Genomic DNA, 19,214 nt, shown 5'->3' with positions numbered 1-19,214 from the left:
TTTGGATGGACAGCTTTTTTTTTTTTTTGAGATGGAGTCTCGCTCTGTCACCCAGGCTGGAGGGCAGTGGCGCCATCTCGGTTCACTGCAAGCTCCACCTCCCAGGTTCATGCCATTCTCCTGCCTTAGCCTCCCAAGTAGCTGGGACTACAGGCATCTGCCACCACGCCCAGCTAATTTTTTGTGTTTCTAGTAGCGACAGGGTTTCACCATGTTAGCCAGGATGGTCAGAAGCTTCTAATGTTTATAAAGCTTAGTTTAATTTTTTTTCTTTTATGGTTACTGCCTTATCTCTTTGATCTAAGAGATCTTTGCTTACCCCAAAGTCAGGAAAATATTCTACATTGTCTTTTAGAGGCATCATAGTTTTAGTTTTTACATTAAATCTGTCATTAATCTCAAATTAATTTTTGGCATGGTGTGAGTTTGGTTTCAAGATTTACTTTTTTTTTTTTAACATCTTGATAGCCATTTGTGCCAGCACCACTAGTGTTTCCTTTTTCCATTAATCCAGTTTCGTATCTTCATAAAAAGTCAATTAACTTTCTATGTATTGGTCTATTTCTGGACTCTGTTCTATCGATTGTCTGTTTTTCTTTTGGTATATTTCTCTTGACTGCTATAATTTCATGAAGTCTTGAGATCAGGTAGTGTGTGTCCTCCAACTTTGTACTTACTATTAGTTTATTAATTTCTACAGTGAAGCCTGTTGGATTTTCTCGGAGAATTGTATTGAGTCCAGATCATTTGGGGGAGAATCAACATCTTAATATTGGGCCTCAATATTTCATAATTTTCAATGTAGCCGTCTTGCATGCCTGCTTAAAAATTTATTCTTAGGTATTTTATAATTTTACACTACTGTCAGTAGAAGTTTTGAATTTGATTTTCCAGTTGTTTGCTGTCAGTATGTAGATATACAATTGATTTTTGTATAGTGACTTTGTAGTCTGATAAGTCTGTTTCACTTATTACTTCTAGTGGTTTGTTTATATAGAAAACTAAGAAATTTGCAATTATGTTTCCTGTGACTATCGTTTTACTTCTTTTTTTCTAATCCTTATGTCTTGTCTTGCTTTTTATTGGTTTATTATACTGTCCAGGACTTCCATAGTGTTGAACAGAAGTCACGACAATGGGCATAATTGCATTGTTTCCAAGCTTAGGCAGAAAGCTTTCAGTAATCCACCATATGGTATGATGTCTGTAGGATCTGCAGAGAAAACCTTTATCAAAATGAGGGCATTCCTTTTAAACTTTGTTTCTTGGCAGTTTTTATCATAACGATGTTTAATACTGTCAAATGTCTCTTTCTGTATCTGTTGAGATGATTATACAACTTTCTTCATTCTGCCAATGAATTACATTGGTTTCATTTTCAACTTTTAAACTAACTTTACATCCCTGAGATAAACCCCACTTGGTTGTGGTGCGTTATCCTCTGGGATATTGCTAGAGTTGATTTCTAGGTATTTGTTTTTTTTTTTTTTTTTTTTTTTTTTTTTTTTAAGATTTGAATGTTGGTGTTGATGGGAGATATTGGACTTTTGTATCCTTTTCTTGTAATGGCTTTATTTGATTTTGGTGTCAAGGTGATATTGGGTGTCATAAAATTAGATGGGAAGTGCTGTCTCCTTCCCTGTTTTTGGAAATAGCTGTGTAAGATCGGTATGATTTCTTCTTTACATGTTTGATAGGATTTACCAGTGAAGTCATCTGAACCTAGAGGGTTTTGTTTGGTTTGGTTTTAGTTTTTTGTGGAAGAATTAAGACTTTTTAAGAGATATTTTCAGATTTTTCTGTTGTCAGTTTTGGTAATTTCTGTCTTTTAGGAAAATTTTCATTTCATCCAAGTTGTTGGATTTATTGGCATAAAATTTTTCAGAATATTCCTTTAATATCCTTTTAACATCTGTAGAATCTAATCTGTATTGCAGTCTCTTCATATTGGTAATTTGTGCTTTTTCTATTTTTTCCTGGATCAGTCAGTCTAGCTGGAGGTTTATCAATTCTTTATAAGATCACTTATTTTAGATCATTAATGATCTTTTAGTACAGGGGTATTCAGTCTTTTAGCTTCCCTGGGCCACAATGGAAGGAGAAGAATTGTCTTGGGCCACACATAGAATACACTAACGATAAGCTGATGAGCAAAAAAAAAAAAAAGAAAAAAGGAAAAAAATCTCATAATGTTTCAAGAAAGATTATGAATTTGTGTTGGGCTGCATTCAAACCTGGCCTGGGCCACATGCAGCCCTCAGGTTGGACAAGCCTGTTTCAGTATTACTTATTTTCTCTTTTTTTCATTTTTTATTTCATTTATTTTCAGTCTTTTTTTTCCTCCCTTTAACTTATTTTCAGTTTACTTTGCTCTTGTTTTATTGCTTCTTAAGAAGAGAGTTAGATCTCTTCATTCCACGTTAGTTTTAGTTATAGTCAACACATTTTGGTTTCATTTTCATTCCATTCAAAATATCATCTAGTTTTCCTTGTGATTTTTCTTTTCATGGACACTTGAGTTATTTAAAAGTGTATTGTTTTTAATTTCTACTACATAGAGTTATTATAAGTATGTTATTGTTGCTGATTTCTAATTCATTTATAGTATAGTTGGAGGACATACTTTCTTAGTGAATTTCCATGTACACTTGAAAAGGATGTGTATTCTGCAGATGTTGGTTCAGGGTTTTTTTGTTTTTGTTTTTGTTTTTGGAGATGAAGTCGCGCTCTGTTGCCCAGCCATCTGGAGTGCAGTGGCACGATCTCGGCTCACTGCAGCCTCTGCCTCCCAAGTTCAAGTGATTCTCCTGCCTCAGCCTCTGGAGGAGCTGGGATTACAGGCATCTGCCACCATGCCTGGCTAATTTTTGTTATATTTTTAATAGAGGCGGGGTTTCACCACGTTGGCCAAGCTGGTCTCAAACTCCAGACCTCAGGCGATCCACCCGCCTCGGCCTCCCAAAGTGCTGGTATTACGGGCATGAGCCGTGGCGCCCGGTAGTTCAGTGTTCTTTAGATGTCAGTTAGATTAACTCGTGGAGCTTGTGACTATGCACATCTTCTGTGTCCTTACTGATTTTATACTCACCCTACAATGTATTGAGAGTTATGTTAAAATCTCCAGCTGTAATTCTAGATCTGTCTACTTGAGCAGTTTTTGCTTCAAGTATTTTGAAGCTGTCATGTGTACACACTTAGGATTGTTAAGTCTTCCTTATAAATTCTGTCTTTCATTTTCATAACATTTTAACCTTTATTTCTGTTAAATGTCTTGATGCCTAGTTATATTATTTCACCACCCTTTTGCTGCTGCCAAGCCTGGGCCTTTGTTAGTTTGTGCTTATTTATTAGGTTTTTGCCTGTAGACTTAGACAGTGACTCTTACTCTAGGAAAGGTTCATCCTCATGGGCCTCAGCCACATGTTCTAGGTATACTTGATGAGTTTTCTCCACTCTGCTATGTCCCAAATTTGTGTGATCTCTGGCATCTCCAGTCAGCCCTCAGAAGTGCTAGCCACTCTGCAGAGGCCTTGTGGAGCCTGCCTGCTGTATGCACTCCCCCCAGCCCTTGGCCCCAGACCTGCAGAGAATTTTTGCATTCTCTTTTGAGGCCTCACCTGTATGTAGTTCCCTCTTCTCCAGTATCTTATTCTATAAACTCCAAACATGTTAGCACTGTAAGACTCTCAGCTTAGTGACAGTGACATTGCCTCATTTTTGGAGATCTCTACCTCTCTCTGTGTGGTCAAGAAACTGCCACTGGGCAGAAAACAGAAGTGTGTGTTCGATTTGCCTCCTGTGTTTTCCTGTTCTCAAATATCACAGTCCTGTTCTGCCTGTGTTCCAATCCCCGAAAACAGTTTTCTCAAATATTCTATCCAGTTTCAGTTTTCTCGTTGGTCATGGTGGGAGGGCAAGTCCATCTTGGCTGGAAGAGGAAGTCCTTCTGCGTCTTGTTCTCTTTGTCCTTCCACTTTCTTTTGCATTGTGGATTTTCTAAACTTGCCGTATAAGTAAGCATGTGCCTATTTGTGAAGGGAAAGAAAAAACCCTTTTAATTTTTTAAAGCTGTTCTGTTGGTTCCTCACAAGGATCTGAAGGGATTGGTAAATAGGATGAAAGAAATTCTGTCTTTCACATGGAGAATACCATGTGTGACATTAATAAAAATGAGCCTGTCTGTAAGCAAATAGTTTCACTGAGCTCTGCTAGATTCAGAAGCAATTGAACTTACAACATCATAGTTTGCAAAACACAGATTTGATTTACCCAGGAACTGAAGCTAAGTCAGCTATGGGTTAATAGAAGGTCTGTGAAGGGTACTTAGACTACAGTAAGATTGGGGAAGAAAATTCCATTTCCAAATCTAAGATATATCATTCCTTTGTGCCAAAAACATAATGAAGGTAGAGATTTAAGGGGGCCCTTAGCACAGAAGCACTGGGTTAGTCAGAAGGTGAGGTGAGCTGTCACACAGCCTTGATGCTAGAATGAGGGTGCCCTGGTAGTATCTTATCAGCCATGACACTGGTGCATCGGGTCAGTTTTTTTTTTTTTTTTTTTGAGACAGGCTCTTGCTTTGTTGCTCAGGCTGGAGTGCAGTGACATGATCATGGCTCAGTGTACCCTCGACCTCGTAGGCTCAAGCAATCCTCTCACCTTGGACTCCCGAGTAGCTGGGACCACAGGCTTATACCACCATACCCAGGTAATTTCTTAATTTTTTTGTAGAGATGGGGTCTCCTTTTTTTGCCTAGGCTGATTTTGAACTCCTGGGCTTAAGTGATTCTCCTGCTTCCACCTCTCAAAGTGCTGGATTACAAGCATGCCAGATATATGGAAACATTCTCAACTATATGAAAATATGTGAAAAGTTTTGTTATGCATTGTGAGACAACACAGCGGGAATATTTCATCATCTGCCTAAGGTTTAAAAGGAAATAACTTTAAGCATGTGTCTAAATAGCAAGTAATGTTTTAGAGCGGATTCTCTTAAATTCAGCTTGGGCGTCTGCAGCATATACACAGCTTGAGCTGTAACCTGACATAGAGACAGGCAACTTCAGTGCCCACTGTTCTTAGGATCCACTGCTTTTTCACAGCTAAAACCCCCGAGTGGCACTGTTAAGTATTATGTTATGTTACTTTAGTCGTTAAACGTATAAGCATACCTCCCAAGGTTGAATGTAGGCCACTTGCAGAAAGTAGGCAGAATGCTCACATTTAATTCTTGATGATACTGTGTTTGGCTTTCTTATTATTTGAAATCTCATTGAGAAGAAATACTGGCATCTGCTTAAAGTAATTTCTTTTTCAGTTGACAATATTATAAGTAATGTTATTGTATCATTTCCCTACTTGGACAGAGTGTGAAAATTTTGAGGAGCTTGTCTGCCAGAAATTTCTTCTTCATTTGCAAAACATTAATGCGATATTATATTAAAATGATTTTATTTAATATTAAGTGTACTTGGTGAACGTGGCATAGAACATACAAAATAAAACTAATTTAAAATTATTAACTATTACATTTATAAGAAAGACTTGCTAATCATAACATTGTTCATAATGATTCTGAATAAAGTATTATTTCTTTTACTGAAAACAACTGTAGCTATAACTCAATCATCTAAATTGTCATTAGTTTTATTGCTTTCTAATCGTCTTTAGCTGAAATTTTAATTTTGATTAATTTTCTTTTTCTCCATTGGTTTCATGTGTGTGTGGAGGTAAAATATACAGAATATAGAATTTGCCAGTTTTTCTATTTTTACATGTACACTTCAGTGGCATTTAAATACATGCACCATTTTACCTTCCCACCAGCATTGCACAGGGTTTCAGTTTCTCCACATCCTGCCCAACATTTGTTTTTCTTGTTTTCTTGGTTTCTGTTTTTTGTTTGTTTTGATAATAGCATTCTAATGGGCGTGAAGTGGCATTGCATTATGGTTTTGATTTATATTTCCCTAGTGACTAGTGATGTTGAGCATCTTTTCGAGTGCTTATTGACCATTTGTATATCATCTTTGGAGCAATGTCCGTGTATATCCTTTGCCCAGTTTTGAATTGTGGTATTTGTCTTTTTGGAGTTCTCTATATAGTCTGGATATTAATTCCTTATAATGTATGTAGTTTACAAATATTTTCTCCATTCTCTGGGTTGCCTTTTACTCTGTTGACAGTGGTTCTTGATGCACAAAAGTTTTTAATTCTAATGAAGTCCATTTTGTCTGTCTTTTCTTTTGTTGCCTGTGCCTTTGATGTTCTATATAAGAAATCATTGCCAAATTCATTGTCGTGAAGCTTTTCCCATTTTCTTCTAAAAGTTTTCTAACTTTAGCTCTTACATTTAGGTCTTTGGTCTATTTTAGGTTACTTTTTGTATTTGGTGTTAGATAAGGGTCCAACTTCATTTTAGCTGAAATTTTATGTATTTTAAAATTGATTATGAAAAGCATGAAATGTTTAGTTGAATAGAAAATTTTGTGCAGTGGAATTAACTGAATCTTTAAAACCTTTTTATTATGGAAATATCCAAACTAATCCATACATAGAAGAATATAATGAGTCCCCCATGTGCCCAGGCCCCAGCATTAATTATCAATATTTTGCCAATCTCGTTTCATTTACATACACACCGCCACACACATTTTTTCCTAGAAAATTTTAAGTAAAATCACAGATATTATGTCATTTTACCCATAAGTACATAAATGTACTTTTCTTAACGTGGTATGTCTTTCTCTCATCACCTGTTTTGTTCTTTACTTTTATGCATTATACTATGTCATTATCAGACCTTGCAAAATTAACAAGAATTCCTTAATATGTCATATCCAGTTAATGATTGACTCATTTCTACTCTAGTTAAAGTACAATTTAGGAGAAGGTTTGAGGATATTTTTTAACATTAAAATATAAACTTTTGTAACAACTGCTAAAATAATTGCTGCTAAAGTCTAACATTTCTATTGGCAAATTGGAAATTAGTATACATAGACATAGATTCTGCTAATTTTGCTTTCAATCTAAAATCATAGTTAAGATTACTGGCCGGGCGCGGTGGCTCACATCTGTAATCCCAGAACTTTGGGAGGCAGAAGCCGGTGGATCACGAGGCCAATGTGGTGAAACCCCGTCTCTACTAAAAATACAAAAAAAAATTATTCGGGCATGGTGGCAGGCTCTTGTAACCCCAGCTACTCCGGAAGCTGAGGCAGAGACTTGTTTGAATCCAGGAGACGGAGGTCGCATTAAGTGAAGATCGCATCACTGCACTCCAGCCTGGGCGACAGAGCGAGACTCCGTCTCAAAAAAAAAAAAAAAAAGATTACTATGTTAGAAAGTCTTCCTGTAGAGACATTTTTAAGAAGTATTATGATAGGCACTGCCTCTGGAAAGCAGGCATGAATAGATGGCTGGGGTCTATCATGAGAGAGACCGTTCTCCATATATCACTTTGTACCTTCACATGTTGCCTTTTGTTTTGTTTTGGTCTTTTTTTGAGATAGGACCTTGCTCTGTCACTCAGGCTAGAGTGCAGTGGCGTGATCATAGCTCACTATAACCTTGAACTCCTGGGCTCAAGTGATTCTCTTTCACAGCTCCTCGAGTAGCTGGGATTACAGGCATGCACCCCCATGCCTGGTTGTATGTTGCTATTTTGTATTTTAAAAACCTAATCCTGACTGTGCTGGTAGTCGCATGAATCTGTGCACATACATGCAAACAAGTACATGTAAAACTGGTGAAATCTGAATAAGCTTCATGGATTATATCAACGTCCGTTTCCTGATTCTAACAATGTATGATACTTATGCAAGATGTCATCATTGAGACAAAGCCAGTAAAGGATATGTGAGATCTTCGTATTATTTCTTATGACTGCAAAACAAAAAGTTTTTAAAACTAAGTTATAATAACAAAGAACTCTGTGTCAAAACTAAAATATAAAGTAGAAATATCAGTTTTATTTTTTAGGAATCTGGTGGACAGTAACAAACTTTGGTGAAATTTCAGGAACCATAGCCATTGAAATGGATGAGGGAACCTATATACATGCACTCGACAATGGTCTTTTTACCCTGGGAGCTCCACACAAAGAAGGTTTGTGTCTGGAAGGGAAGATCCTGCCACAAGTGTAGATTTTAGGACATTCATTCACTTAGGCCAAACTCTAACTAGTCTCAAACACTTTCCAAAGGAATGGAACCATTGCATTTGACTCTTCCATTTTTTTTTAATTCCTTAATATTTACCAGCCATTGGCAAGTCCCTCTTTCTAATATAAGCATTTGAAAACATTCCGTATAGTTCCAGAAGAGTATCTTTGGAAATCAAAACAATATGAATAATTAAAATAGTAAGTGGAAAGAAAAAAGAAAACCTATTTGAGTCAAACATGTTTGAATTTCTTTTTTATTCAGACCTATTACCAAAACTAACCTGGGTGCATTTAACAATTTGAAGTTTTCTCATTTTCTTTAGCCCATTAGAGGAAGCACTAATGAGATACGAAGTAATTAGAAGATAAAAAGCAGTATCATTTGGTCAGCAAGGCCATCCATTGAATAAATGAAAGCATTTAGCTTTTTTAAATAAGTGCTTATTTATGACTGTATTTTAAAACATAAAGAGAAGCTATCTCGAAAGTTATTAAATAAGCATTATATCACCCTGTCTATAAAATTAGCACTGTAGTTAAAAGAAGGTAGAATAGATCTTGATTCCAAAGATACAGTATTACAGTGACATCAGTATATCTGAATATTCTTACATTTAATTGCAGAAGAAAATAACCACTTTTTTAAAGCAAAATAATGTCTTTATATTTATAGCAAATGTCAAATTTATTTTCAAATGCTTTTTCTCCAATATTGATGAGGGCCCTAGTCCTCCAGAGCAGTTTACGGCTGTCAAATGATCTGATTCCAGGTGAGCTTATGTTGTAATATAATTAGTAACCAGTTATTTTAAAAATTTAATTGTATTCATTAAAAATTTTAGTATCTGTCTTAAACCCATGGTAATTTTGATATAAAAAATGAAACAGCTTTTTTGAAAAGTAGATTTTGTGATCTACTTTTAGTGGATTTCCTATCAATATATAATGCTAGGCTGGAAAAAAGATATGTAAGTTAAAAAATGAAGATTAATAATGTCACACACCAAGTAAGATAGATTAAAAAATAAATCAAATAGTACAAAACCTGGTTCACTGTTGCTATGATATTTAAACTCACTGTTTGGAGGTCTAAAGACAAACAGGAAGACTAAAAAAAGGAATATTGTTGAAACCAGCAGAGAATGTTACAGCATCATAACAACCAAAAGTATATTTTTACTCACTATTTTTACAGTCATTTTATAAAGTAACCTTTTTTATTCTCACCTTGTGCAGAAGTATAGAATGATTCTTTGGGTAAAAGATACTGAAAGTGAATTTACATATTTTAGTAATTGGTAACATCAACATGATAATGATTTCTGTTATATAATCATTAATGTATAAAGGAGTAAATCAATTCTGGCATCCGAGGAGATTCTTGGTAAGGTAAAAGAAATCATAATTTTAAAAAATCACCTTAAGATGATTATTTCTATACTTTCTTTGAAAGTCTGATAAGTAGGGTGAAAGACAGAATAAAAGCAGAGGAAGAAAAATTCAATAGTTTTAAACGGCTTTACAATTATAAACAAAAAAGGATTATAAAGAAAATTAACTGATAAATGAGGAAAATATTTGCAACAATCTTAATAGGCAGTGAGTTCTTACTGTTCATATGTATCTTGTATAGAATTCATAGCACTGAAGACCCCAGTAGAGAAATTGTGAACAATCAGATCTGAATAGAAAAATGGACAAGGGACATTACCAGATAATCTAAAAACTAGAAAGGAAAAGAAAAACAATTGTTATTCTAGTTAACTACTAAAATGCAAATTAATAGGATACTGTTTTTTTCCATATCAGGTTTTCAAGTATTTTTTTAGAGTCATAATGTTTAAAGAAAAAATCCATGATACAAAACATACTCTGTTAATTTGAGGTAAGAATGTAAATGGAAGCAGCATTTTCTGGAAAACAGTTTGATGACATAAAGTTTTAGTAATTTATTATTGAAGTTTATAACTAAAGAGGTATAATTGAAGAATGATGAATTTTGAAAATATTTGTTATGTAATATATAAGGTACAATGTTTATATTAAAAAAGCAAAATATAAAACTAAATTTAAAACTTTACTGTCCAATATGGCAACAACTAGTCACTAGTCACATGTAGCTTTTTTTTTTTTTGAAGGCACAGATTCTCAATCTGTCACCCAGGCTGAAGGGTAGTGGTGTGATCATAGCTCACTATAACCTCAAATTTCTGGGCTCAAGCACTCCTCCTGCGTCAGCCTCCCAAGTAGCTGGTATTACATGCGCACACCACCATGCCCAGCTAACTTTTTAAATTTTTTGTAGAGATGGGGTCTCACTATGTTGTCCAGGCTGATCTTGAACTTCTTGCCTCAAGCAATTCTCCCATTGGCTTCCCAAAGCACAGAGATTACAGGAGTGAGTCACCACTCAGCCACATGCATCTTTTGAACACTTAGAATATGTCCAGTCTGAAACTTTAGATAATGTACACACCCACACACATAGACATGTCCTGTTTTGATGTCCTATAATTAATTTTCTCTCAGTTTTTAACTTTTATCTATCTTATTAATGTACAGAATCACCCTGAAATCTGGCTATGGAAAATATCTTGGTATAAATTCAGATGAACTTGTTGTTGGACATTCAGATGCAATTGGACCAAGAGAACAATGGGAACCAGTCTTTCAAAATGTAAGTGCTGTTATTGTTTATAAAAACTTCCTGTCAGTTTAACAGAAAGTCTGTAACAGTCAATCATAATATATTTAAAAAGAAAAAGTAGGATGCAATAGTATAACACATTAAATTGGAATAAATCAGCAAGAACATAGAGCCTAAAGAGATCTCAAAATATAGTGCAACAAAAATAGCATTAGTACTTTTGCCCACAGTTATTTCTGTATACCCTTAGTGCCTAGATATGGATCTCATTTCCATTGAAGAACTAGTCAATTTTAGGTCACAGAGTAGGAAAACAGAATAGTTCCTAAGTATCTTCATTTTAGCAGAAACCATGGATGTTTTCAGAAACATTGCAGACTGTAAGCGAACAGTGGAGCTAGCTAAGACCAAGTTGTGACAATTTGCGTATAAAATAAAAATAATAATAGTTCGTTGAAGTAAATTATCTCTAAAAGACTTTCAGTTCATAAGCTTAAAATAGTGTATGAAAAGACAGTTTTAATATAAGAAGAAAAAAGATAATATACTAATTCTTAATTTTAGTAAGTAGACAGTTGTAGTATGTGGATGTTTTGTTAAATCTTTGTTGATCAGAATACATAATTTCCTTTTTCTGTGTGAGAAGTAAAGATTGAACAAAAATATGTGAGTGCTAAACTGTCTTTAAAATGTAGATAACTATATCAAAAACAGTAAGGACCAGTGGGCACCACGCAGAACAAGCAAATAGAAGATAAGCTCAGCCTTTGAGTAGCAGCTTTGGTAGTATACAATAATGAACTGAAAATAGGAACTCAGCAGTGTTTTGTAAGATGACAGATTAAACAAACATCTCACCAGAAAGAGGTAATCACCTAGACTAATTTCCTCATCCCCTAGGATAAAATCTTAAGTCAGTGACTTGAAAACTATTTTGACCCAATCCATTGAGAAATGCATTTTTACATTGCCAGCCCAGCACAAACATATGTATAACTGAAGCAAGAGTTGTACTTAACAATACTTACTTATCCATGTGTTATGCACCTTGATATTTCATATTCTCTTTTACCCCTTCCTCTGTGTGTCTGTGTGTATTCCTTTTCCCCCCCAGCCACCCAATACCGTTCAGGAAACATTACATTGATTTCATTACCTGCTAATGTGTTGCAGCCCCTTTGAGATGATCCTACTAGTTATGATGAGATGCTTCTAATAAAAGTTACCCCAGTAGAAAATGCCAATATTTCATAAGGCCAGGATGATGACTTAGATAGTACTAATAATACAACACTTCAGGAAAGTTCATTTCATTTTATTTTTAGGAAGGACACTAAGTTTCAAAAATTTAAATTTAAATGAAAGAGGGTCTTAAAAATCTATTGCAAAAAGGACTCAGCTGAATAATCTGTGGCACAGGTTTAAATCACCTTGGACCCCACCACCATGTTCCAGGGCTCACCAGGAGCCATCCAGATGAGAGACCACCCAGCCCTTGTGACTTGACTAAGAAATTAAATCCATGTTATCAGCACGTTTTTAACCAGATGTGATATAAGGTTAACGTATTTTGTAATCATTGTATTTATAAATATTTTGTCTAAATGTTATGGTATTCCAAGTTTTCCAAAAGAATCAACCAAATACAAGTTATAAATAAACGTTATATTTGTTATGGGAGTTAAGCTAACCGAATTTATAACCCAGATTTAAATACACAAGAAAATCAGTTTTTAAAATTTTGTTTAATAGAAACCAGTGTAATACATCAAACATTAAACAACTAAAAATGTATATGAATGTTTATTTTCACACACAAAAGTCCCTCAGACATTGATTCTTAAATTCAAAACACCAAAGGCATTGTATGTACCTTTTCATGTTTTCTAATTGTGAAGAAAATAAATTTTACTTAAAATGTTAATATTTGAATAAAGTATGCATTCATAATTATGTTCTTGTCTTTAAAGTTAATTTTCCAAGCAGAACTAAATCAGTTTTATCTTCAGTAGATCTTTTAGAAAGGAAGCAATCCTACTAGGAAGATACACTACAAATGTTTATTGTGGTAATCTTTGAATAGTAAAATGAAAGGTGATTTTGGTTTCCTTTTCTATATGTTCTTGTATTATATTTTTCAGGTTTTTCTCTAAGTTCTTTTCTGTGATTTTTAAATCAGGGAGGAAAAATTAATTCAGTCTAAACACTTAATGTTTCTTCTACAAGAAGTATCCTCATGGCTATTTTGTTATTTTGTTTCACTTAGGGGAAAATGGCTTTGTTGGCCTCAAATAGCTGCTTTATTAGATGCAATGAAGCAGGGGACATAGAAGCAAAAAGCAAAACAGTAGGAGAAGAAGAAATGATCAAGATAATGATGACATTTTATACAGATGACTGCATTCACACATGCGATGTGACTGTATCTCTTTAAAATGTTAAGTCATCATTTACTGTCACTTTAAAGATTTACTTAATAGCTTTTTATAATGTGGCATTTCAAACAGACTCATTTTTAATTATAAATCCCATACTTGATGGCTTGTTTATACAATGTGGTAGAGAAATCTGTGCATCTAGGAGCTACCTTGCCATTATCTCCATGGATTAGTATCTTTTTCTGGTAGTTCCACATGCTCTTTTTAAGCTTTCATTTTCTTGTTTTCTTGCTTGTATTTTAAAATCTAATTTTTTAAATAGATAACATGTACACGTGGTCCAACATTTTTAAATAAAAGCATATGAAGATGAAGATATATGCCTGCCATTCATCTTACTCACCTGTGTCCCAGCTCCTGTTCCTCTTTCCCTTTGTTTTGTTTTTTTATAGCCTCCTAAAATTTCATTATAAACATACGAATATATTTATAATTTTCAACTGTTTTACACTAAAGGCAACCTTCTCTATAGTCTTCTCGACTTTGATTTTTTTTCCCTTAAAATTGTATCTTGGAGAGTTTTCTACTATTAGTTTGAATGTAGAAAGTTTTCTCTTTTTCTTGCTTTTCCTCTCTTTCTCTCTCTTTTTTAACAGCCACATAATATTCCATTTTAGGGATGTACCTTAATTTATTTAGTCTTTTGTAGATGGAAATTTAGGCTGTTTCCAGTCTTTTGCTCTTATAAACAGTGCTGCAGTACATAACATTGAATATGCATCAATTTGTAGATGTGCGGGTGGGCTTGAAGATAAATTTCCAGAAGCAGAATTACCAGGTCAGGGTATATGCGTTTGTATTTACATAATGCTTGAGCTTCTGTGATGATAATCACGCTATGAAACATTAAAAATCATAGCAGAACTTCTGGGGCCTTAGCCCTTACATTTTAAAAATATTTTTAGTAATAGTACCCGTCTTCTTTGCATTAGGAGAAACATGAATCACATAAAACATGATTTTTATTTTATTTTTAAAATTAGTGTGCGTCACTAAGCTGGAAATAAAAGTTCCTTATTCCAGGCTAAATTCCCTCATCCGTAGTCAGATGCGTTATCCATTGCACCAGTGGCCTGTGCCCTCCCTAATCCTACTCTTTGTTTTACATCATTGTAAAAGTTACACAGACATCTTCATATCAAGGTGAAATTCTAAATAGTACTGCCAATATAACCTAGATAAATCAGGTAGTTAACTGGAATTTGATGAAAACATTTAAGGCTTAATTTTTTAGACTCACAAAAGCCACTGATCTTTAATGATAAACATATACCAGGATGTGTCTAAAGAATAACTCCCCCCTTCTTGACACATGGCTTTTCTGTGTCTTGGCATTCCATCGCAGTACTGAGCATCCTGAACTTTGCTTTGTTTGTCTCTGTTGGGAATCACAGGTTGCATCCAGTCTGACCCAGATTTGCTCTGTAAGGCATTGTGGGGACCAGAGTGGAAGGCTCTAAGAGAGGGGGCAAATGCCTTTTCTAAAATGCCCTTCGTTCTTATAATTAGAGCATAAAAATTTATGTTACATTTTTCTCTACTACCAGTGTAATTTAAAAGTATCTATCAATTCTCTGTATGTGCTTCATGTTAGATTTCCGGTCATATGTTTGATTTTCTTTTTAGAATAGTCTTGATTTCAGATAATTTCAAATCTAAAGCTCAAACAATTTCAATCTAAAGTGTAGGCATTTTCTTACAGTTAGAGAAGTGAAATGTTATACTTTTTCATTGCATGCATCTGGCACATGCGTTGTAGTCTTAAATTTCCATAATGATCCTGTGAGGTGGATGTGAGCTCAGCCTTACAGACAGGAAGACAGCCTCTGACCCTCATTACATCCTCGTGGTTTTTGTCAGTCAGTTCATGGAAATCACAGTGATTTCAAGGTGTGGTAGGACAGGATGTGTACCCAGGCCCAACTGACTCCAGAGGCCACTCTTAGTATTTAATAGCACATTGCTTCTCAGGAAACAGGTCATTGAGGAAATGCAGATGGGTTTGTGACTTACATTTAATTTTATTTATTTATATTTTATTGTATCATGTTTAAATTATTTTTCATCTGGATATCATCACAAAAGTGTTATTGAAAGCAACAATTGCAAATATATGTGCAGTGCATTGCACTTATACAAAGATACAAAGATACTTACACAAAGATTGTGTTTTTCACTATTTAAAGCAATTTTCAGATGAAATACAAAGTTTTCTGGGTCTCTTTGGTTAGTCAAGTACTTGGAAGCTCTGAACAGTGATTATTTAGGACTCTTTTCGTACCATTTAATTGCAGGCTCTCCTAATCTGCATCAGCCTTTATGACCTTGCCTTGTCTACCAGAACACAGATCCCTCTTACTAAAGGTAGCATTATGCTACAGGCCCTAGGAGGGAATGTTTTCAGGTCTGGGACCCCTCTAATCAAAACTGTCACAAAGATGTCATTGGCACAAACACGTTAATTGTCATCACTTTCTAATCAGCCCTGGAACTGGACTCTGGCCACAAAGATCCCTTAGGAGACATGAGTCCTTACCATTGCCAATTGCCTGTTCTGTGGGCAATCCTAATTGTTGAATGCAGATCAATTAATTTATGACATGTGATAGTAAACATCTATCCAAACTTAGGAGGATATAAGAAGCTAGTAAAAGAGGTGGGTTCCAATTAATTAATAACAAGTTGTGTAATGTTAAAAGTTTTAATACTTTGGTAATAGTCTGTGCAATGTAAAATAGCTATTAAGCTTTCAATCTGACCAAATGAACACTTGTCTACTAGGGATAATTTGATCCTAGTGTATTCACTTGGAGGACAAAATTAAATTAGTTAATGATTGCTTTATTGCCTAGCAGGATCTGATGTGTAAAATGTTTCTGAAATAATTTTGTCTGTAGTGTTTCTGACACAAGGGCTGCGGAGGAAGCACGTGATAGCACTTACTCATATAGATTATATATATGAAGTAAAAACACATAGCCAGAACCTGTCTTTTTCTGATTATAGTTGCTCAGTTAATTTTTTCTTCTGCATAAGAAATCATCTTGAATGTTCTTATGTGATACATAAAGTGGGGAAGGTGGAAGATAAACATGTAACCCACTGGATTCTCTTTTCCAATATCTAGATTAGATCCTGTGCTGAAAGAGAAACCAAGAAAAAAGATGACATTCCAGAAGAAGACAAAGGAAATGTAAAACAATGTGAAATCAATTATGTGTATGTATGCTTTTCCTTTTAGACCTAAAGATTTGACAGTCAAGTTCTTCTCAAAGTGCTTTCAAAATAAATTACCTAATTAGCTGGGGATGGTGGTGCATGCCTGTAGGCCCAGCTACTCAGGAGGCTGAGACAGGAGGATTGTTTGAGCCTAGGAGTTCAAGGCTGCAGTGAGCTCTGATCACCACTGCATTCCAGCCTGGGTGACAGAGCAAGACCCTGTCTGAAAAAATGAAAACTGATGGACAAGAAGAGGCAACACAATGTAGCCTCTAGGACAGAGCACTGAGCTAAATGCTTTTCTTTTCTTGAGGGTTCAGTTTTCCTAATCATCCTACCAGCTCCCAAAGCTAGTCACTCAGGTTAGTCAATCTCTCTATTCATTCATAGAATGGGTGAGATGCCAGTCAAAGGCTGTGCTATGGTCAAGACAGAGAGGACGCCAGCCAGCATGCCCTAATAGAAGTGGGGCCTTCTGCTACCCAGTCAATGAGTGGCCCTCCTCTTGAGAGGTCATGAAGGTCATCTTTGTTGTTCAAAAGCTCCAGCTTATTAAAAAAAATACAATTAGACTTTTTTTTTTCTCCCCCAAGACAGAGTCTCACTCTGTCCCCCAGACTGGAGTTCAGTGCCACAATCTCGGCTCATTGCAACCTCTGCCTCCCAGGTTCATGTGATTCTCCTGCTTCAGCCTCCCGAGTAGCTGGGACTACAGGCACGTGCCACTACGCTCGGCTAATTTTTGTATTTTTAGTAGAGATGGGGTTTCACCATGTTGGCCAGGCTGTTCTCAAACTCCTGACCTCGAGTGATCTGCCTGCCTTGGCCTCCCAAAGTGCTGAGATTGCAGGCATGAGCCACTGCGCCTGGCCTACAATTAGACTTTTTTAATAAGTGAAAAAGAAATTAACAGTATTTATAAATTTAATAGTAAATATGTATAATCAGTTTGAGGTATTTTTAATGAAGACATTTTCTTTGCAGAAAGAAATTTCAGAGCTTCCAAGACCACAAACTTAAAATAAGTAAAGAAGACAGTAAAATTCTTAAAAAGGCTCAGAAAGATGGATTTTTGCATGAGACGCTTCTGGACAGGTAGCTATTTATTTACTTATTTTCACTATTTTCAGTAGCCAATAGAAATGGCATGTAGAAAACCTATATTCTCTTAAATTACTGTAGTTTTCACATTTTTGTCTTTATTTCTAATTTATGAGTGTGGCAATATTACCTGGAGAGGACATCATGAGTTTGGGAAAAGACTGTCAAGAAAGAATATCTAAAAATTATAACCGATTCTAAGTATATACTTTAAGAAATTCAGGTTTGACTGTATCTACTTCATAAATTTATCATTATCTTTTTATAACTATTAGAACCAGAGTTAGAAACAAGCAGTTTGACTAGTATAAAAATTATGTGGATTCTGTTAGAGTAGTTCAGGTTCCTTAAAATAAGCATAGATGAACTAAAAAAACTAAGTATAAAAGCTAAATAAGTGAAATTGAAGCAGTTTTATTGTAAGATTTGGAAGAGTGCAGGATGTTTATCATAGCACATTGTTAATATTTATTACTCTTCCTATGTAGATAAGTGATGTCCTAGATTTACAACATAGAAAAACAGGTAGAGACGTTTAGCTGTGAGTGTACAAGTATAAATCAATTAAGTGCCAGATTTTGATAATCACCAGCCGCTCATTGAAGTCCTATGTTTCAAAGTTACTCTTACCCTTTTTTTACATTACTTGATAAAGGCAATGTTTAATTACATATTTCCTGTTAACTAGCTGGTAGAGTTCATACCTAAAGTCAGTAAATAATGTTAAGAATTTTTTCCAGCTGAGCAAATGAATATGTATCTAGTTGTAAGAAATCAAGAAGAGGATATAAAATATAATCAGGATGTGGACTCTAAAATGGAATAACCTCTATGTCCTGTAACTTTTTTCATGTGTAATAATACAGCATTCTCACCCTGTTAAATGGAAATTTAGAGCACCCTTAAATTCCAGAATAGTTAAAATTGCTATTTGGATTGAAAAAGCCCTTAGGCAACATTTATTGAATATCAGGAACTAACTTTTATAAGATTAGAATCCATTTTTTATAGAAACCAAATTTAAAAGTATACATATTTTAATATAATTGTTGTGGTAATACAATAACCAAAATTGAACACACAGTTTTAAAGCTTTTTATATTTAGTAGCAGTTGAATATATATGGCATGTTTTACATAGATTAATTTTACTATTTTTCTTTTTTTAAACAAGAGAACCAAATTGAAAGCCAACAGATACTGCAAATGACTGGGATTTTTGTTTCTGCCTTATCTTTTTGTGTTTTTTTCTGAATAAAATATTCAGAGGAAATGCTTTTACAGAGTTCTTGAGTTGTTGTGAAATTATTGTTTAGCTAGTAGCTAGTTTAACCAGGATTAAACAAGTTTAATCAGGATTCTTCATGGATGTACTTTTTGGCTAACTACAGTTTTTCACATGGAAATGAAACTTACAGTACACACTTAACGTATCACAGAATTTTTTTCTGGATTTCCTGTCCCGAAGCATGAAGTGTACTAGAAACCAATTCTTCCTGCGCTACTTGTGGAATCTTTCTTACTGGATCATAATCTTACTTTACTTTATACAATAGATGCTTAATCAGTGCCTTTAATAGGAAGTGGGAAACTCCAAATCCAATCAACAAGGCTTTGATTCTACCTCCTAAGTACTACCCAGA

The 19,214-nt window shown here is 34.8% G+C and overlaps 1 long non-coding RNA gene across 1 annotated transcript; it reads left to right on the top strand.

Annotated features, from left to right (window-relative positions):
* The first annotated feature begins 8,587 nt into the window (after positions 1 to 8,587).
* Positions 8,588 to 18,856, top strand: LOC129532224 (uncharacterized). Its single transcript, XR_010129558.1, has 4 exons — positions 8,588 to 8,937; positions 10,730 to 10,844; positions 16,380 to 16,471; positions 17,456 to 18,856. It is a non-coding gene; the product is annotated as an uncharacterized lncRNA (long non-coding RNA).
* Positions 18,857 to 19,214: the final 358 nt, after the last annotated feature.

This window comes from Gorilla gorilla, chromosome 11 (genome assembly GCF_029281585.2).
Source record: "Gorilla gorilla gorilla isolate KB3781 chromosome 11, NHGRI_mGorGor1-v2.1_pri, whole genome shotgun sequence".
Classification (NCBI taxonomy): domain Eukaryota; kingdom Metazoa; phylum Chordata; class Mammalia; order Primates; family Hominidae; genus Gorilla; species Gorilla gorilla.
This window is presented reverse-complemented; position numbering and strand designations above follow the sequence as displayed.